Source organism: Pleurodeles waltl, chromosome 7 (assembly GCF_031143425.1).
Source record: "Pleurodeles waltl isolate 20211129_DDA chromosome 7, aPleWal1.hap1.20221129, whole genome shotgun sequence".
In the NCBI taxonomy this organism is placed as follows: Eukaryota; Metazoa; Chordata; class Amphibia; order Caudata; family Salamandridae; genus Pleurodeles; species Pleurodeles waltl.
The window spans coordinates 1,379,873,090-1,379,895,069 of NC_090446.1; the positions used below are offsets into that span (position 1 = coordinate 1,379,873,090).

Here is a 21,980-nt window from a genome sequence, read left to right on the forward strand (position 1 = left end):
GTAGAAGTTCGAATACTTTGCTTTTATAGGTAGCTTTCAGCTGTCTTCCATGTCAAAAAGATGACTTTCAGCCGTCCTGTTTTTTCCACCACCCACAGAGAGCATGCTGGGACTTGTATACGTTTCTCGTTGTAAGTAGGACACCGTTCATCTCTGCTCCCAGGGAGCTGTTACCTAAAAAAAAAAAAATCATGACTGACTGAAAGACCCGGATGACACTGGCCTCATTCAGAGCTATGGGTAAAGCGCCCCTCCCAAAGTGGGGGTGGGGGGGGGGGGGTGCGGCCCGTTAGGGGACGGGGCCTTCGAGGCCCAACGCTCCCCTTTCGCACTGGAGGTGCGCTGGCCGAACTTTTGGCGGAAGTACTGCAGGGGTAACCCGTGGGGATTAGGTTGGCCGCTGGTCGGATCCGGTCACGCAAACCGGTGGGGGGCTATTTAAGAGCCCCCCCAAGAAGGCTCGACCTTCTTTACCTGTTGCAGCGGCCGGGTGCGTGCGGGGCCCGCGATTGACGGGCATTGGATCTCTCATCTCTTCATTCTCACCTCCTGGTCGTAGCAGCGCTGGTGAGGCGGTCGTCACGTCTGCGTTTGCCCTGGATCGGAGCTGCATCGGATTCGGCACCTGGACACCTTTTGAGCTGTCAGTATTGCGCTCAGCTCGGCGTTTTTGATCAGGGTTTGAAGCGCGCGCCGCTTGTTTGCTAGGGCGCGTTTAAGGCTGCATCGGGTTAGCTCATCGCGCAGCTGAGCTTTGTGTTCCGGTCGCCGTAATTTTGCTCTAGGTTATCAGCACGTTTTCAGGCCCTTTGGGGGGGGTCTTTCGCAGTCCCACGGGGTAGGACCTTTAGGGAATTGTTGTCCCCCCTTTTGTATTGAAAACGGGGCGCACACTTCTTCCCCGTCTTGGTTTTCAGTGAGGTCGCGCGCATGGGACCTGCATTTGGGGCCCCAGTTGACTTCTAAATGTGGTAAATATTTGTGGAATGAATGTCCTTTACACTTGATTTATGACTACTTGCTATGAAGATAAAAAGATGGTGTTAAATAAAAATTAATTTCCAACGATTTAAGTTTGTCGGTCTGTGTATATCTGGTGGGGGGAGTGTGGGCTGTCTGGAGGCCTCCGGATCCTAATGTACCTGCAGCAAGATACTTAAACCTAGAGGTAGGTAAACAAGTTTACCCTCTCATCCCGACATCCAGGCACTCAGTTGGGCTTCCCAAAACCTGCTGGCTGTCGTCTGCTGCAGTAAGAATGTTTCAGGGGTCGAGCCATACAGCTGAACATCCTAAAAACAGCACCCACCTCTTCTGTGTATTTCATGAATGCACCATACCTTTTTACGTCTCGCCTAATACAGAGCACATGCACTGCTTGTTTTAAGGCCTGTTCTAGACTTACAAAGAACATGCAGGGAGCCCGCCTATTGTTTAACATTGGTTGGCTGTGCTATGACTCACGTTTTCCTACTTCCTATTTGTGTCCCAGGCTGCCAGCCTTGTGTTTGTCCTTCTCATGGAGCATAGCTTATTTACCATCGCTTATGATTGGCTGGCTTCTATAGTTTCATGGCTTACTTTTCAAGAACTACTTTTTTTTGTGAGTTGAATACTCCATGGGAATGCATATGTTTTTTCCAGCCTTCTCCCTTGTGTACTTCTCTCCCACTGCACTCTGTGTTGCTGTTGGTCACCCGTTTGCTTCTCCCCACCCTTCTCCATGTTGCGTTCACCCTCATGTACTTCTTCTGTTGCATTCTCTCCCATGTGCTTCTCTCTTCCACCCACTCCACACTGCTCTTTTTCATTAGTGTAAATATTGTGGCTTTTGCTCCCACTTTTGCTCCCAGCAGCACTTCACTTTGCTCTCTCATCCGATTTCCCCCACCCATGCCCTCTGTGCTCTGTGTTGGTTGTGCTCGACCTGCACCCCCGTTTTGCTTCCGTCCCCTCTGTTGCTTTCGTCCCCGTTTTGCTTTCTCCCCTTTGAGTCCCTGTATTTCTTCCACAGCTCTATACTGCTTCCTCCTTCCACTTTTAAAAAAATAAAGCACTTTCGGTCTTTTTCTCATTAGTACCGAACTAACTCTGATCTGCAACCACAAAGAAAAAAAGGCTGCTGCATTATTTTGCGTGGTACGCATGCCTACAAAATGACCTGGCCAGCCACGTCAAAGGCTTCAAAAAAAAAAAAAATCATTAGCCATGCTGAACAGCATGTGGTTCTCTGTATGCTGTGTCTGGTCTGACAATTGGCAAAGCGAATAGGTCCCAAAGGCGAGACCTGCTGGCTCCGCCAATGTTAGCTTCTATCTCTGTGAGTGCTTTTTAATGCTGTAACAAATGAAAATTACATTTAATTGAAATACGAGGAATGAAAGATTTTTGGGGAAAAGTGACAAAATAGTGTATACATTATTACATTTCTAATTAGGATTCCTTGTTTTATGGAATTTGTTTATTTGAAACTTGCATCTGGATTTACCCATATTATTTTTGGATAATTTAATCTTTATTCAAATGTATTTTGGTTTTTACCAAATAGACGGAAATAAGAATATTTCCACATACAATTTCCCAATGAATGTACACTCCTACTTGAACATACTTGAACACCTGACAGGTTTCAATGACATAACCATAAATGATAAATCAATACACTAGAGTGAAAACGTACATTTTATTATCATCCCTGTACACATCTACATCTATTTACGTTTCAGCAACAAACTTTCTCTCTATTTTGACTCCCTTACCTGTTAAATTGCACAGCTACCGGCCTGGCAGTCACAACTGACAACATCAAGAATCGTTTACAAAACAACTGAATTTCTGCTTTTTTCCATATATAAAAATAAATACCGTCCGAAAAATGGATAGTTGCCTGTATTTATCTGTAAAAATCATTAACAAGCATTGGCAATGCCAATAGGTCTGGTTTTAAAGGTATGTTGTATGGCAACGTGAAGCATTATAGCATAGGAATAGATGTGTATTTGTGTGGAAGCAAAGAACTGCAGAATAATACTACTGTAGGTTTTAGGTCATGTGACAGTTGCACTATCAAGCCAGACCTAAAAATCAAGGCAGGTTCAAGACTGCCATCCTCCCGTTTGTGCTGCTGTGCTGCCAATGTAAACAACATAAATTATCTAGTAGTCTAAGGTACTTTAAAAGCATTACAATGTTACGTGTCTGCCACTGAAAGTTCAAGCTTGGGCAGGCGGATAAATAAACAAAATGGTCACAGCTGGTAGAAGATAGGCACATTTTTGTGGAAGCACAAACCTTCTGTCCAATCAAAACATGTAGTGCTGGTTCCCAACGTGTGGGCGGAGTCAAAGCTTCTTTCTAATAACGCTCATATAATTGTCTGGCAACAGCTGTGCTGACAAGCCAGACCATAAGAACAGAAAACTGGGAGGCTTGTTTATAATGGAGGCCTCGGTAACCTTGTCTCTAGTTTCCTTATTAGTCTCTTTATGACTGCACTACTCGCACGCAATAAGATAATGACATTATAACTCGGCTTTAATCATTCACTACAGTTTGGTAGTGACTTCACAGCACCTCCTTCCTAGCCAGCCGACACCGTGAAACCCACCTTTCTGAGGAGACCATCAACTTCAGCTATCTCTCTAACTGATCAAAAGGAGAGCAGTTGTATTCCCTTTCTTTCTCTTTTATTGAAATTCTTTCTTTCTTTTAAAGTGTTGCATTCATAGCTGTGGACTTTTTTCCTCTACTGAGCTTCAGTACAGGTAAAAAGGAACCTACATGCTCGTTCTAAACAACAAAGATGACTGTAGTAATGAATCACTTGTAAATACTGAGGGAGTCATTATGACTCCAGCGATAGATGATAATGTGGCGGTAGTACAGCCAACCGCCACATTATGACATTGGTGGGTTGGCTGCAGCCAACCCGCTAATTTACCATTCCTACCGCCATGGCAGCCACTTTTGTACCGCTGGCGGCATTTTGAGGCTGCCTACCTCCATGGTTTTCGTGGCGTTCCCAATGCCACGAAAACCATGGTGGTAGGCCCTACCAGTGACAGGGAGTTCCTTCCCTGTCACTGGTAGGAGGCTTATCCCTCCCCAAACACTCTCCAGACACCATCCACGCTGCCTCCCTTCTGATTCCCCACCCCCGTACACGCACACACTCGCAGACACGGACCACGCATGCACACGCTCACTCACACTGGCATACACACATTCATTCAAGCATGCATCCATTCATTCTTGCACACGTCCGTAAACACACATTCACATTAACATGCACACACGCATTCACATTTCCATTTGTACACGCATTCTAACACATGCATACACCCACGCAAACAACACTATACACACAGTCGCATTCACGCACACACTCACACATTCATGCACACAACCCCACACACACACATACAACACCTCCCACCCCCTTTCCCCTGTCAGAAGCTCTACTTACCTGCATCCAGGGGGTCTCCCGGCAGGTAACAGGACGGGGCGCTGCTACCGCCAGCAGCGCCCGCAAGCAGAACACTGCCAGGCCATATCATGTCATGATACGGCTGGCTGCGGTCTACTGGGGTGGCGCTGCTGGTGGTAGCAGCGCCACCTTACCACCATCCGCCAGTATGGCCACAGCCGGATTTCCGTCCTTGTGGCGGAAGTCCGGCAGTGGTCATAATGTGGCAAACAGATGGCAGCCGCGGTGACGGTCTTTTGGCGGCCGTCACTGCGGCGGTAGGCGGCTTTTGCCACCAATGTTGAAATGAGGGCCTGAATCTGTATACAACAAATTACAAACAACAAAGCAACATATTGATGTGGTTAGTTTGACAATCCAGGTAAGTTGTATTTTTTAACACGTGTAACCAGCAGAAGCCTTGTAACAGAAAGACTAAATGATGAAACATGTAATGCGGGCTGGTGTAGAGGCTCTTTATCCCATAAAGTTAGTGTTGTTCATTTATGGAATTTTATTACCTTGTCTATCTGGACACCGCTACATGGACCTATGAGTATTATCAGTCAGCTGCATCTGAGTATGCGACGTTAAAAGAGAGCGTTTCCTTTTTTTGCTACCTTTGTCTATTTTTAGTTAGGGAAGCGCAGTCATGAAGTGTGTGCATACAATTACGCATACAATTAGAGTGAAATATACCTTTAACCTTCTGACATCAGAAATTAGAACTGAACTACAGGTGAGGCAGCTCACTACCAATACAGATGATCTCCATGAAACAGAACAGTAGGGTGATCATAACCTCGGAACAGCACACGGGCGGCTCCTCCATTAGGGCGGAGGAGTGTCACCAGCAGCGGCAGCTGCAAAACCTTTCAAAGAAAACAATAATAATACTATGTTTATTATCGTTTTCTTTGAAAGGGGCGGGAGCACGGGGTGACGAGCAGTGAGGAGGAGTGCACAGCACTCCCCCTCACTGCGCATGTATGTCTGGCTGGCCAAAGACACATGCGCAGTAGGCTCTGTCCAGCCCAGCAACACAGTTGCCAGGCTGAGAGAGCCTGCACAGACTCCCAGTCTGCCTGGGAGCGCCCTGGCTGGGTGCTCCCAGCCAATCCTGATGCTGCTTTGAGCAGCATCCGGATTGGCCACAGGGCAGGCTGGGAGCCTGTCTCTGCAGCAAGAAGACGGAGGAGGGGAGCGGAGTGGCATGATGATGAGGAGGTAAGTGTTTTTTTTCTTTCCTTAATTTCATTTTATTCAAACCCCCCCTTTCTGCACCCCGCGAGCTGGCACTGGAACAACATACACACAAGAAAAGGCTCCTGCCCCAGTGTACATCACCACTGTTGAGCTGAGGCCAGACTTTGAGCAAATGATCCAGTAACCTAAACTGTGCGCTAAAAGGAGTGAGTGGGGGTAGGGAAGTGAGGAAGAAGGAGGAAGCGGGAAATGGGAAATTGGGTGAGGAAACAGATAGGTAAGAACAGTGACCATGGAAATGTAAGCTGAGGGGGACCATGGCAGTGCTACAGCAAGCAGTCCTGCAGTCTAGCAGGGAATGACGGCATTCCCAACCAGGACACAAACATGCTCTCAGTCAATAACTCCCGGAACCCCAGTAGGCAGTGGTACCTGGGTACCAGAGTGCCACCACGCGACCAGCAGCACAGTCTCACCACAGTACTACAAAACATTTTGTAGGTGCAGATACGACCCGGTTCAGTTCAATGGCCATCATCATTGTCCTATGCCAAGAAGGGGCCTCAGACGCTTTTACATTTCTCAACTTTACAATTCAGTGCAGATGTGGTCCACTTATAAATCGCTGTCCTACGCGTTTCTGTGAGCCACTCCTGCAAAGTGGGATTTGTGGTTTGCCACCAATGACGTAGTATGGATAGCTCAGCCATCGCTAGTGATTTGGCAAGCCATTGGTGTGTATTGGTGTATCCAGGTCATGCACTTCTACCAGACCATGAAGAATCGTTAATTGGGATGACTGGCCTACTGAAAGGACTATAATGACATATATGCTTCCTCACCTCCTTCATTAGGGCTGAAAGGACAGTCAAGACCAAAGGACATGGTACAGATTACAAGTGGCCTTATTACACTTCCAGCAGCTATCTTGCGGAAGTAGGTGGACTACTTTTAACTTCCATGGGGTCTAGAGCTAGTCATTCAGGAATTTGAAGTAGAGGAACTTCAGTTTGGGTTCCCGAAGCATTCTGTCGTAGTCATGAAGCAAGCAGCCCAATTCTGAAATTTGCATTCTCATCCTAGACACGACTACCACGTCATTCTAGTCACTGAGAGTATAGGGCCCGAATGCTATGACTTTTAACAAGGTCGAGCCCCAAAACCATCCCCCCATATTGACTCCAAGTCTGTACATAATGAAGAAAGGGGGAAGTCAGTTGCTCAACGGACTAGGACCCAGGGGTTGCCTTAAGGCAGTGTGCCAGCTGACAATATTTCCATGTAGCCTCCTGGAGAAGACCAATTTCCTCCTGGCATGGCAAGTGGGGAACAGTTTGAGAGAGCCTCCCTGGTACAATTAATCAGTATGCGTTATGCCCTTCTTAGTCCAGGAGGTGTAATAGCGCGGTTTGTTCCCTAGGATCAAAGCTGCATTATGCCATATGAGGGCCCTACTATGGAGGTGGGTTACCACCCAAGAGTTTGTATGCAGTGTGCCATGTGAGTGTAGTGGTAAAGAGGATTGGGTTCCCAGCTGGAGGTGCCCAAGCCACTTTAACATAGACTTGGGGAAAGCAGCGTGGGGCTCCCCATTGGTTGGCGTTCTATGTGAACCCACATCGCTGTTTACCTAGGATCGCTGAAATAGGCCACTAGTTGTGAAAGGTGGAACGCTAGGCTGTACGATGTCATATCTGGGAGATGGAGACCCCCTGAAGCGATGTCTGCCCACAGGTGAAGGGCTCTGAGTTGAGGTCTGCGACCAGCCAAATTTACGAAGTGTGTCTGCCTCTATCCCCGGCAACAATGCCCGGGAATCCGCAGAGGTAGCGTTCCCAGAACACCTGAATCTGGGGGCCAATGTAATTTTTATATTTTACTGCCTCCACCCCCCCCGAGGTACAAGAGTTGCCATTTTAGACAGTTCTGCCTTGTGTGCTCTACCCGGGGAGTAGATTATCTTCCACCACATGGGCAGGCCACCTATTAATGCAGATACCCAGATAACGTAGGGCCATATGTACGAACACTTTTTCCCATAGACACAGAATGGGTAAAAACCTTTGCTACATCTGGCCCTTAGTCACTTGGATACCCAAGTCATATTATAGTCTGTACACAAGCATCATTGCTCATCCTGATATGCGTAGAGCCTCTCCTTTGGACCAGTTAAGCTTGTGTCCCGAGAAGGAAGAGAAGTTGGTGGTGATGGACAACAGCAAGAGAGGAAATGGGATGGGACAGTAGGAGTAACATATTGTCTGCGTACAACAAGGCCTTCACGTCCTGACCCACACCCGAATTCCCTTAACCACGGGCGAGTGACAGACGGCAATAGCCAGGGGCTCCAAGGCAAGTAGAAACATGAAAGGGGACGGTGGGCATCCCTGCCTGGTACCCCGATGAATCCGGAACTAATCCGACAGAACCCCCGCACCCCGGTTGGCGTTGGCTGAAGGAGGATCCTAGAGAAAGGGAACTTTTTTTTCAAAAAATCCAGCAGTCATGACCATTCTCGTCAGCACCCTGAGGTGTAAGGCCACCCCCCATCAAATGCTCGGTGTCCAAGGAGAAGGCGTTTTTCCTGAAAACGAGGCAGTGGAGGGTATTTCGGCTCTGCCCAACTGCAAGCCTCTTGGGGAAGAAGGTTATCCTCAGAGGAACCTATAAACCTGCCAGACCCCTCAGAGTACCCTCCCCTATGCCCCTTCTGACGAGGGCTCTTCAAGGGGCAACAGAGACGGGATCGCTGGGACATTCTCTAGTAAGGTTACTATTACCCTTCTGCCGAAGGAGCCTAGAGACCCCCTGGAGTGCGTGCTACCGCCCGATCTCTTTAAATAAATGTGGTCCTCAAAATCACGACGAAGATGCAGGTAAACCGCTTGAGGACGGTTGTTATTCAATTGATTCACCAGACCCAGGTGGGGTATGTGCAAGGCCGCAGCTCCCGGAATCACTTGCGGACCTCGGCCAACATGCCTTGAGAAGCTCGGGAGTTGTTAATGTGGGCGTGGTGCTTCCAGCGCTTATTTTTCTGCCTCAAGCATTTACTGCGAGCAAAAGGCGCATATGTAAGACACGGAGGAAGGGAAAATGAAAAAGCGTCACAAAGGGAGAAAGCAGACAGCTGCAAGAGTGAGCTGAAGGGGAAGGGAGTGGCTCTAAATGGATTGAAGAAGACCGAGATGGCTTCAGTATTAGGCTGCCTCAGTATTCCGTGTCACGTGTTTGAGGAGGGCGTTGAGCACCGGCAACAAATTAAGCACTGGTGGGGAGGATCCGGATGGAAAAACTAGAGCATTTTCAAAGTTTAGTTTCGAAGCAGCGTGGGTAGATTAGTGTGAAAGTGAAATTAGGTTGATCTTGAAAGATCTTGGTAGTGCATGGATGACAGACAAATTCTTCAATTTTTGGGGGATGGGTGGTCAGTTGTACATTGCTCGACCAGAGTGAGGTGTTTTTTAAGTGTGCCTCCGTGCAGCTAGTGTATCGGGTCTAGAACTTCATTTCTAAAAAAATCTATTCTTCACCAGTTTCGGAAATGTCCTGGTGCAACTGTTCCGTATTCAGCGGATACTGACATTTGACACACCCCGTGTACATCAAACAAAAACAAGGCACCTTACACGTATGTTTGCCTCCTCCTGTCGTCACACGGTACCTCTTTTGTCCCTAGTCTTCGCCTGTACACCTAAACCTCATGTAGTATGAAGGCCGGCTTTTGGCCTGGGCCAGCTGCCCGGGCGTCCTTATGTCGCCAGGATTTAGAGGGGCGCACACAGCTGCCCCTGCAAGTTGCCTTAAATCATTGGTTCACTACATCCAGTCTGGCTATACAGTCGTCTTTTCTTTACTTTCCTTAACCTCCCTCTGACTGACTTTCTGACACTTTTTTCCAGCCTCGCCCCTCCCATGGACCACCACCTCCAGTTTACACCTGAGCAGGAGGTGATTCCGGTGCAGGGACAAGGTGTAAGGGGTGTTCCGTCTGGTCCCCGAGGTATTCAGCGAGGGCCTGACCTGTGAGCAGAAAGGGGCACCCCAGTAGGATCACCAGTTGGAGGAGGTGTTGGGAAGGGATGGAGGAAGGCTATAAGCCGGGGTGCCACATTTAGTTTCGCCCGGGGCGCTGTCTGTTGAAGTGTAGCGGGATGCATAAGGAGCCAGGCCGGGCCTTTCCAAAAGAGGGAAGCAGCTGCCTCGGGCCCTCAGGCCCTCGCACCCTCATCTCGGCCTGAAACCAGAGCCCGAGGTGAGTGCTGCTAAATCAAGAAGTGTTTCCTCAGGGCTCCGGTTTCAGCTCCGAGCCCCACAGGCAGCGAGTTCTGTGCGGCTACATGCAAGGTAGCTCACTAGCTGCTGAGCGCTAGTAATTTCAATGCCATAGATTTGAATCCAGACAGGGCCGACTCAGCGTTTAATCCTTTTAGAGTCGCTGGGAGAAGCACAATGGAGTTAGTAAACCCACGCCTGGTATGTAAGCACGCCGAGAGACGAAGTAATGCTTGTCTCCTACAGTGGGTACGTTCAGTATTTATTATTGACATTTCATTAACCTCGAGCAGGTACTGGGTGGGGCTTGCACCAGCCCGGGTGGCACACCCATGAAACGAGAGTACAGCTTCAGAAGGACATACCTTCTGTAAAGTCACGCGCAAAGGACACGGGAGGGGAAGATCAGGACGGACCACTTCGGGCCTGAACTCCTTTGCAGCTGGGGGTGGAGGCCCGGGCACAGAGCAGTTCTACCCACGTGGCATACAAAACTACAATAATGATAACTCTTTTTTATATAGCTTTATGTACCACGCGTTTCAGTTTCTAAGTGCTGTGTAGAGGAGGCGTTACTAGAGCCCAACTCGAGGGTACGCAGTGCCCAGACTGTACTGAGCATCCAAGACAGCCAACCCACCGGCTCCTTTTGGCGCTGCCAAATGGACCCATGTGAGGGGCATTTCGCCCAACCCGAAGCATGCTGGTACTTGTAGGCCTATACTATGAATGCAAAAGTGAAACTCCAGTTCCCAGCATGCTTGGTGCTGCTAAATGAAAACGGAACCGGCTGAAAGTCACTCTTGCACAGAACGCGAGAGTACACGCAGTCGATGTTGAATAGCGCAGCAGAGGGGTCTTGGGGTGCAGTTTGATTTTGGTGCACCGTAATTTTGAGGCCTTGCTTTGTGTGCACGTGTGGGCACAGCACAGAAACAGCTTTTCGATCTTAAAAAATAAATAAACTTACCGTCTAAACTGTTAGCGTCCATACATCGGACTCCTTTAATCCATAGTGCAATTTGTTTTCCTCTTGTACATAATTTGAATTCAAAATAATATACTCGCTAATGTAGACGTAGCTCAGGATTCATAGCTGTCAAGTTTCCTAGGTCCATGCGTAATGTGCTGCTCCATTTCAGAGGTTTTTCCCTTGAATTTGAGGACTTGAAGTCATGTTTTATGATGGATAAACAAAACTACAAATCCCAGAATTCCCCCCCAAAAATCCTGGAGTAGAGCAGCACATCACGCATGGACCTGGTAAACCTAGTAGGGACTGGATGATGCATTTATTCCGTCGTCAGGGTCCAGCTGGGAGCAGGACCTGCCCAGCTAATAACATCTCAGTTTATTATGGAGGCTATGATTTCTGCCCGAGAAGGCAGCGTGCCTAGCTGTGTTCAGCCCGTTGGCAGACGCAGTTTGGCAGTCTGCAGCTCGAACTAGAGTCTAAGCTACAGTTGCTGCTCGTGCTGCATGGAAGGGGTGGGCGCTCCGGTAGGAAAATAAATTACATTAAAAAAAATAATAATAAAAAAACACTTACCTCGCTCTGCGCCATTCCTCTCCTCCGCTGCTGCAGGCAGGCACAGGCTCCCAGCCTGCCCTGTGGCCACTCCTGAAGCTACTTAGAGGAGCATCAGGATTAGCTGGGAGCGCCCGGTCAGGGCTCTCCCAGGCAGACTGGAAGCCTGTGCAGGCTCTCTCCAGAGCCTTGTGCACATGGGTGTTTGGCCGGCCTGACCTGGCCGGCCAAACACACATGCGCTCTGAGGCCCTGACACCTCGTTACCCCGTGGCCCGCCCCTTCATAAGGAGACGATAATAAACATTGTTTATTATTTTTTCCTTGTAAAGGTTTGCAACTGCTGCTGCTGGCGGGGGTCAACGCTCCTCCGCCCAAATGGAGGAGCCACCCCTGCTAAACGATCACTTCATATCTGTGACAGACTTCGCCTCTGCTGGCGTTCATTGTGAGGTGCAAGCGACAACCCCTCACGTGACCGCCGTCACAAGGACTGCTGTAGCCTTCTCTACAGGTCGGGGCTGGGTACAGTCAATGCGCCCACATATCCAATCATGGGAGAAGGAGCACATCGCGCAGGTGCGCCTAGGCCCAAAGGCTACTGCAGGAAATGCACATTTCTGTAGCTGTCATAAACTGACAGGCAGTGGCATAACAAAACTTGATCCCTTCCCTTGCAAAGTACATGGAGCACCCACCCCGTCTCACTCATGAGCTCTCAGGCCAGGGTACTGTGCTAAAGGGGGCCACCTGGAGCTCGGGGGCCCCTCATCAATTGGGGCTGTGATGGCCTTTGTTACACCACTGCTGTCAGGAGCTCCAGAATTCTCCACACTTGAGTGCTGGTTGCTTATAGTATTCCATCACCAGAGAGATTTGCGTTATGCAATACAGCTGTGAAAAAAGGCCAATGGAGTTATGCGATTGAGTGGTGATTTTTGCATAATGATAGATTTGCCGCATTTGCCTCATAATCTGCAATCTGCCGCATAATCTGCAGATTTTAACAAAAAAAACTTTTCTAGCTCAAAATGTCTAAACGTTACAAAAAAAAAAAAAAAGAAACATGTGTTGCCGGCCATTTTAAGGCCAGAGATGGGTGGACAGACATAAGGGGTGGGAAATTACATGGCTGAAAACAACACACAAATAAACAGAATCATACATAGAATGTGAAAAGAACCAGCTAGATTTTTGTAAATCACATTTATAAAAGGCTGATTGCAATTAGGAGTTGCTCAGAGTAACAACAAATAAGTCCTCCGGATAAGACGCAAGGGTAGAACAGTGACATTTTTGTGACGCAAAGCCCACTGCATGAAACTGCTGAAAGGGTGTGAGTGTTGGACAAACAAGAGCAAAGGCCGCCCCCGTAGGGGGTTCAAAAGGCCGGCACCGTAACTGCCGCCTTGGACCCGTAAGGACCGATTAAGCCGGTTTTGAGGCCCCCCTCCCAGCCCCAGGATCTGCAGGTCGGGGTGAAGGAGCAAAATAAGGTGGGCCAATGAGGGGAATTTGAAATTATTCAAACCCCCCAATGGCTTGTCAAGAAGAGTCCCGTAAGGAGGGAAGGAGTGAGACATTTAAGGAGCGCAAGGTCCTCCGGGTGGACAGGTAGATGACCCAGGACGGCGTGCTAGCACTACCAGAAGGAACACCACCCTGTAGGAAAGTAGCCTCTTTCTAGCCTTGTTACCCCCACTTTTGGCCTGTTTGTGAGTATATGTCAGGATGTTTTCACTGTCTCATTGGAATCCTGCTGGCCACTGCCCAGTGCTCATAGTGAAAACCCTATGTTGTAAGTATGTTTATGTGTCACTGGGATCCTGCTAGCCAGGACCCCAGTGCTCATAAGTTTGTGGCCTATATGTGTTCCCTGTGTGGTGCCTAACTGTCTCACTGAGGCTCTGCTAACCAGAACCTCAGTGGTTATGCTCTCTCTGCTTTCCAAATTTGTCACTAACAGACTAGTGACTAAATTTACCAATTCACATTGGCATACTGGTACACCCATATAATTCCCTTGTATATGGTACTGAGGTATCCAGGGTATTGGGGTTCCAGGAGATCCCTATGGGCTGCAGCATTTCTTTTGCCACCCATAGGGAGCTCTAACAATTCTTACACAGACCTGCCACTGCAGCCTGCGTGAAATAACGTCCACGTTATTTCACAGCCATTTACCACTGCACATAAGTAACTTATAAGTCTCCTATATGTCTAACCTTCACCTGGTGAAGGTTGGGTGCAAAGTTACTTAGTGTGTGGGCACCCTTGCACTAGCCAAGGTGCCCCCACATTGTTCAGGGCAAATTCCCCGGACTTTGTGAGTGCGGGGACACCATTACACGCGTGCACTATACATAGGTCACTACCTATGTATAGCGTCACAATGGTAACTCCGAACATGGATGGGACAATTCCATGATCCCCTGGGTCTCTAGCACAGAACCCGGGTACTGCCAAACTGCCTTTCTGGGGTCTCCACTGCAGCTGCTGCTGCTGCCAACCCCTCAGACAGGTTTCTGCCCTCCTGGGGTCCAGGCAGCCCTGGCCCAGGAAGGCAGAACAAAGGATTTCCCCTGAGAGCGGGTGTTACACCCTCTCCCTTTGGAAATAGGTGTGAAGGGCTGGGGAGGAGTAGCCTCCCCCAGCATCTGGAAATGCGTTGATGGGCACAGATGGTGCCCATCTCTGCGTAAGCCAGTTTACACTGGTTCAGGGATCACCCAGCCCTGCTCTGGCGCGAAACTGGACAAAGGAAAGGGGAGTGACCACTCCCCTGACCAGTACCTCCCAGGGGAGGTGCCCAGAGCTCCTCCAGTGTGTCCCAGACCTCTGCCATCTTGGAAACAGAGGTGTTGGGGGCACACTGGACTGCTCTGAGTGGCCAGTGCCAGCAGGTGACGTCAGTGGCTCCTTCTGATAGGCTCTTGCCTCTCTTGGTAGCCAATCCTCCTTCCTTAGTAGCCAATCCTCCTTTTCTGGCTATTTAGGGTCTCTGCTTTGGGGAATTCTTCAGATAACGAACGCAAGAGCTCACCAGAGTTCCTCTGCATCTCCGTCTTCACCTTCTACCAAAGGTTCGACCGCTGACTGCTCCAGGACGCCTGCAAAACCGCAACAAAGTAGCAAGACGACTACCAGCAACATTGTAGCGCCTAATCCTGCCGGCTTTCTCAACTGTTTCCAGGTGGTGCATGCTCTGGGGGTAGCCTGCCTTCACCCTGCACCAGAAGCTCCGGAGAAATCTCCCGTGGGTCGACGGAATCTTCCCCCTGCTAACGCAGGCACCAAAAGACTGCAACACTGGTCATCTGGGTCTCCTCTCATCCTGACGAGTGTGGTCCCTGGAACACAGCAACTCTGTCCAAGTGACTCCCACAGTCCAGTGACTCTTCAGTCCAAGTTTGGTGGAGGTAAGTCCTTGCCTCCCCACGCTAGACTACAAAGCTGTGTACCTGGTGATTTGCAGCTGCTCCGGCTCCTGTGCACTCTTCCAGGATTTCCTTCAAGCACAGCCAAGCCTGGGTCCCCGACACTCCGTCCTGCAGTGCACAACCTTCTGAGTTGTCCTCCCGCGTCGTGGGACTCTCTTTTGTGACTTCGCATGGACTCCGGTTCACTTTACTTCCAAGTGCCTGTTGGTGTACTTCTGCGGGTGCTGCCTGCTTCTGTGAGGGCTCTCTGATTTGCTGAGCGCCCCCTCTGTCTCCTCCTCCAAGTGGCGACATCCTGGTCCCTCCTGGGGCCCTGCAGCACTCAAAAACCTCTACCGCGACCCTTGCAGCTAGCAAGGTTTGTTTGCGGTCTTTCTGCATGGGAATACCTCTGCAAGCTTCATCGCAACGTGGGACATCCATCTTCCAAAGGAGAAGTTCCCAGTCCTCTTCTTTCTTGCAGAACTCCAAGCTTCTTCCAACCAGTGGCAGCTTCCTTGCACCTTCAGCTGGGGTTTCCTGGGCTCCTGCCCCCCCTTGACACTGTCGCGACCATTGGACTTGGTCCCCTTGTCCTACAGGTACTCAGGTCCAGAAATCTGTTGTCAGTGCACTGCTGGTGTGTGTTCTTCCTGCAGAATCCCCCTATCAAGACTTCTGTGCTCTCTGGGGGTAGTAGGTGCACTTTACTCCTACTTTTCAGGGTCTTGGGGTGGGGTATTTTTCTAACCCTCACTGTTTTCTTACAGTCCCAGCGACCCTCTACAAGCTCACATAGGTCCGGGGTCCATTCGTGGTTCGCATTCCACTTTTGGAGTATATGGTTTGTGTTGCCCCTATACCTATGTGCTCCTATTGCAATCTATTGTGATTCTACACTGTTTGCATTACTTTTCTTGCTATTACTTACCTAACTTTGGTTTGTGTACATATATCTTGTGTATATATATTACCTTCTTACTGAGGGGACTCACTGAGATACTTTTGGCATATTGTCATAAAAATAAAGTACCTTTATTTTTAGTAACTCTGTGTATTGTGTTTTCTTATGATATTTTGCATATGATATAAGTGGTATAGTAGGAGCTTTACATGTCTCCTAGTTCAGCCTAAGCTGCTTTGCCATAGCTACCTTCTGTCAGCCTAAGATGCTACAAACACCTCTTCTACACTAATAAGGGATAACTGGCCCTGGCACAAGGTGTAAGTACCTCTGGGATCCACCAAAGCCAGACCAGCCTCCTACACACCCTCCCACCCCAACAATAGAGCATCCAGTCGCAATGCCAGACAAATTGAAGGGGCAAGCGGTAATTAAGGAAAGTTTTACCAAAATGGATCGTAAGCACACCTAGTAAGCCGGTGTGCAAATAAAGGCCACTCACCTGGGGATGCCTTATGGCAGGGTGAAGGGAGCCCAACTAAGGGGAGTATGCGGAACACGGCACTCGCAGCCCAGACCCGCCAGGTCGGATGGCAGGGCACAGGTACACGATAGGTAGCGAGTTGGGCCTAATCCAAAGAACTTGAAGCTACCCCCTTCGAGAAACGTTGTAAAATGAACACTATGGACTGAGCCCCCTCAAAAAAACAAAATGTGGGACTGCCTACAAACCTAAGGGCGAGAAGAGACATGACAAACGGAGGCCAGGACTCGAAGGCCGATCCGTCAATGCGAATTGTGCAACTATGATTGATTATTGAATTCATTTTAGATGTATTGATTTCGATATATGACTAAGTGCGATGATTGCATTGTCTCAAGTGTGAATTAAATTGCAGTAAATTTAATGGTCGCCGAATCAAAGAAATGTAATACTTCACAGGTGGTTACACATTTGTTAATATAAAAAAAAGCGGCCATGTTATATCCACTGTTAAAACGGTGCACGTTGCTTAGTTTTGACAGTACTCCACAATGGGTAAATATTGTTTACAAATGCAATAATTCTGGAGTGGGAGAAGTGCGGATGTTAGTAGAAACACAGAGCAAGCTGAGTGGGTGGGACAGCCAGCTGGGTGCATTTGATAGATCAGGACTGTTGTGAGTGCAACAGAAGTATAAGGGTTGCAGATGGAAAGGACAGCAATCTGCAAGGCAGGAGGGGGTGTAGGGAGAAGAAGAGAAGACAGAGGGAGGTGAAGCGCTCTGACAAATAGCACAAGAGAGAGAGCACCCTAAGAGAGCTGCACCTCGAATAACCGTGCATGAGGGCTGTCCCTAGGATGGAGGAGCACCGAGAGATTTGCTTCTGAGGAGGTGTTTCTCAGGAAGGTGGCAATACCCTGACGGACGGCAGCACAAAAAAGAAGTCAGAACAGTACCCTGAGGGGTTTCAGAGAGAGTATAGCGCATTGGCACACAGAGAGCGGTACCCTAAGCGGGAAGCCTGAGCAATACCCTGAAAAAGGCCTTGCAGGAAGTCTGCATCAACATTTCAAGGGACAGTATTACATTGAGGGGGCTATCAGTGTTGTGGAGCTCCACACTCCCAGAAAGCTGCACCTAGCGATGGGATTTCCAGGAACTGGACTGTATCCCAAGAGGGAAGAAGCACACTGAGAAGAAAGACACAACAGTATATTGCCCAGAGAGGTAGCAGCACGCTCAGAATGACTGTGCAGCACCTAGAAGGGCAAGAATGCCACCGTAATAAGGAGGAGGATGTTGCAGCCAGAGAGTTGGCAATAGCCCTTCATAGGGGGCAACCCCTTAAGAGAGAGCTGCACCATGAGTGTCACCAGCAGCTGAAGTGCGTTACAAAAAGTATGGGAATGGGGATCCTGCAGGCAGTGAGGGTATGGTCAGTGAGTATGAGGGCAGGGACAGTGAGTGTGGGGGTGGGCCAAACCAAAAATGTGGCTAAAAAAAACCCAAATAAGCTTAAACTATATTGTTGACTGGTCACATGCAGCTAGCTGCATATGAAATAACCCACACAGTAAATGAAAAATAAATGTAAGTCAAACACATCAGTGGGAATTGCACTTTTACATTATGAAACCTGATTTGCAATCACACTGTACATAGTGCAAACATTTTTATAGGTATCATAAAAAGACACGCACTCCACAGTTCAGCTGTTACCACCCTTAGAATACTTCTCAAAAAGAATAATTCTATGTCATTACCAAGCTTCAATTGGCTCCATCAGTTAAAGGCAATGCTGGCTTCCAAGAGCCTACTTACATACTTAACATTTCTATCAAGCACAAAGGCACCAAGCTTGTTCACTGTTTATCTGTCTCTCTCCCTCGCTTTCACAGCAGTGGGGACTCCCTCCTTTTCGTTTTAGCTGACGCATCTCGGCTGTCCGAATTAACCGTCCCTAGATGGTTGTCTTTCACAGGAATTAGAAGAACTGGTTTGGTTAAATTTAAAAAGTTTGGGCATGTCATGCCCCCTGGGGCCCGCTCACTTTGGCCTCTGAGTGTGACAGGAAATAACTTTCTGAAAACAAGAGCAACACCCCAATGGAAGAAACCCCCAGACAGTGAGCAACAGTGGTGGAGAGATTAAAACAGCGCACTGAGAGGAGGGAGTATGGGTAGGGTCCTGTGGAGTTACCACTTAGGAGAGTGGAGGATACCAGCATACCGTGAGACATAGTAGCACTACAGCAGGGAGAGGAGTACTTAGTACTTTGTTGAGCATTAGTCGGATAACCCCCTGAGGAGAAATAATTTAAATTATAGATAGATCGAGCGATTAGAAAAGGTATATTGGAGCCTGTAGGTCTAATCTTTGTAATATGAACATTTGAACATTTCTGGAAAACGCAGTAGACTTGATTTATTGATTGTGAAAATCATATGTTACAGCCAATAGACCTCTAAAGAGGGTGGGTTAAGGATGTGTTGTTATTCTTTGTTAAATTGCCTGTAGACATGTTATGCGTTACATGGGTTCTTACAGATTACTTTAACTTTTGGTTTCTCCCTTTGACAAACCCTGCAAATAGATTTGCACTTTAATAATCCTTAATGAACCTCGAGGGAGGGGCTGAATGTTGCTTTATGCATAGTTATAATTTTCTGACTGTTTGCCTGAGGGATGCATTATGGGAACATCTATGCAGAATTCAGCAGGCCTGTGCAGGTTATGTTGACAAGCCAGTGATAAATGCTACAGGCATAATTGGTTCATTGGGAACATTTAATGCATCCCACCCCCTTCCCACCCAGAAATTAAACCTCCTCAATGGTCTCAGTGCATGTGGTCCAGGTCAGACTTTAACACCGCTCTAGGCTCGGGCTTGAAAACTCAAGCAAGAGCTGGAAACTCCCCACTGATCTTAAAATACACAAAACTCACAGAAATAGGACTACTTGACAAACAACGTTGCTTTGTGCAGCAGGATACTAGTGCAGTAGTTCCCACCTGTGGTCCAGGGACCCCTGGGGGTCCGCAAAGCCTCCTCAGGGGGTTCGTGACTGCGTGGAAAATATAATAATGTTAACAGATTAGGTCCCCATCTTAGGGTAATGACTCATTTGGGGGCGGGGGGGTTCCCTGGATTCCAATAATGATTCAGTGGGGTCCTTGGGTTCCAGTACTGATAAAGTGGGGGTCCACAGAAGTCAAAAGGTTGGAAACCACTGTGCTAGTGTATTCTAGGACCCCCGCCAGCCCCCACCAATAAACATGAAAATCAATAAAAGAGGAAGTGCAGAGCACACCGGTTATTATGACTCAATATAAAACGCAGGTTGAAAGGGTGACAGAAGCTGACGTCCCATTGTCCAGGATTGCCCTGGAATGTTTTTTGTCCAGTGGGTGGCGCTCCCCACGGTGCAATTGTACATGCATGAAAAAAGGAAGGGGGGGGTGTGGGCTCTCTTTTGCCTCTTCATACATAGTTGCATGACTAAAGTCTGTGCTCCTCCTTATATCCCAATCTAACTAGTCTGGATGGGGTAGAGTGATGCTGTGACCATTTATTATAAGGAATAAAATACACTCTATCAAGTGATTTAAAAATGTTGCAATTGGTTCTTGGTGATATACGAACGCAGAAGAGAAACTCGGCCTTTGTCTTTGCTCCTCGGTTGATTTGGAACTCCTGAGTGATTTCCAGTCCTTATGACGTGTAGGAGTAATGTTATCCATAGATTAAGGGTTGTCCTAGAGCGCAGTGTGGCCAGTCTAGTTGCGGAAGCACACTGGTGCCTATGCCACTAGGTCCTCGTTATACAAATAGCATTAATTCATATAAAAAGTGAATATTTCTGGGGTGAGAAGGGGTCAAAGGGACGTATTTTTTTGTGACAACGAGACTCAGTTGGATCCACTGTGCTCTCTATGATACCTGCGACGAGTGCACGTGCCCCTGGGAACGCTTTCAAAGGAGTTACTTCCGGAGTCTTTAGGCCCGGGGAGGCAAGGTCCGCCATTACTGTGTAGCAGTGCCAGGACCCCTTCCTGCGGATGCCAGCCAAGATGAGAGGCATCAGATACTCACGATGCTTCCTGTGGCACACACTTTTAATCTTGTTTGCTGTGCCCCCAATGTTTTTACGACTTGCAGGGCTCGCTGATGGACATCTATATACATTTCCTACAGCTGAGAAGAAAGTATCCATGCTTTGATGTTGAGGATTATTTTGTAAACTCCCATTCAGGAATGGTTATGTACGAGCGTCTGTTAATCAGCGTATCTGAAAAATGTACTTTGGAATGCTCTATATATGGCTAATGGTTTGGTAGTGCGGACCGCCACTGTCGAGGCTCGCTTGAGTAGGCTTGGCAGACTCTAAGCTAGCTCGCCTCGCACCGTGACTTGGAGGCTGTTTGAAACCAAATTTGGTGAAATTACATCATCAAGACTTAAGGGTGCTGGTTTGGATGACAACAAAATGAGATGAGCTGGAGGTGGGCAGGTGAGAGGTCCAGCCTCTGAGTTCGGGCTCCAGCTCCGCTCCACGGGGCGGGATACTCCAACAATAGACAGTGAAAAGAGACTTGCTGGGCGGGAGATGGGACCTGCAAGAAGCTTGCTGTCTCTTTCGGCACGCTGTAGTTGGTCTCCAGTTTAAAGCCTTCCCGGCTTGGTATTTAGTTTAGCCTTTCCGTTCCTTCTCTCCTTGATCTTTGACGGGTTCGTGCGCGGAGAATAAGCATAGACTTTGGCTACAGAGGGCTGAACGTCCTCTGCAATCAGCTCCTAAACATGTTTGAGTGAAGCCTAAATGAACAAAGAGGCCGGGTGAAAGCTGGTATGAAAGGGCGCCGCTGCGTCAGCTAAGCGCCAAGGAAGCCTATGAAGAGATACACGGCCACAGTGCACTTGTACTGTACGCGTTTCCTCCATCTTGAAAGATGTCCATTATTGCTTAAAGTCACAGAATCCCACATTAAACTAGAATCAAGCAGCTTGCTTGTCTCCCCCCACACTTCCTTCGTTGGCTGCAATGAAAAGCCCGCCCTTGGAGTTACTCTCCCTACCCCTCCCGTTCCTCTCGAGATAGTTCCTAGCTGATTAGTGCAATGATCACATTTCACTGCATTAGTATCGTTCTACAGCCAGTGAATGAGTGTGATATGGTAATAGATCTCTCTAATCCCTGCCTTCTCAGTGGAGTGTTTTAGCATGGATATCGTATTGCTGTCTTTGAAAGGTGTTCAGTAAAACTATTTGTAGTAGCCAGTGCTTAATTTGAGCCGGTGGTTGCCAGAACCAGCACTTATTTTATCTCATCAGACCAGTGCTTCATTTGTAAATATAAACGTGCCGGTGCCCAAAGCCCTCCTCTTAAACACGCGGCTGCTGCAATTAAATGTGCGAGCACAGAATACTGAGGCAGCTTAATCCTGAAGCCATCTCGGGCCTCTTTAATCCATTTAAAGCCACTCCCTGCCCCTTCAGCTCACTGTTGCAGCTTTCTGCTGTCTACCTTTGTGACACTTTTTAGTTTTTCTCTTCCTCTGTCTTTCCCATATGTGTCTTTTGCTCGCAGCAAATGCTTGAGGCAGAAGAATAAGTGCCTGCCCTCAAAAATAAGTGCCGGTGCTCAACACCGGGAATAATAAGCACAAATTAAGCACTGCATCAGACATTTCCTGAGA

At 48.3% G+C, this 21,980-nt stretch overlaps 1 protein-coding gene across 4 annotated transcripts in view; it reads left to right on the top strand.

Moving 5' to 3' along the window:
* The window catches only part of LOC138246356 (transient receptor potential cation channel subfamily M member 4-like), a 250,945-nt gene that overhangs the window by 69,949 nt on the left and 159,016 nt on the right, over positions 1 to 21,980 (top strand). The window contains exon 1 of one of the 4 annotated variants that reach the window (XM_069200880.1): positions 622 to 643. The exons of the other annotated variants lie outside the window; for them this stretch is intronic. The gene's annotated coding sequence lies outside the window, so the exon portion shown is untranslated. Of the gene's footprint in view, positions 1 to 621; positions 644 to 21,980 lie in introns of those variants that run through there. 4 annotated transcript variants of the gene reach the window in all.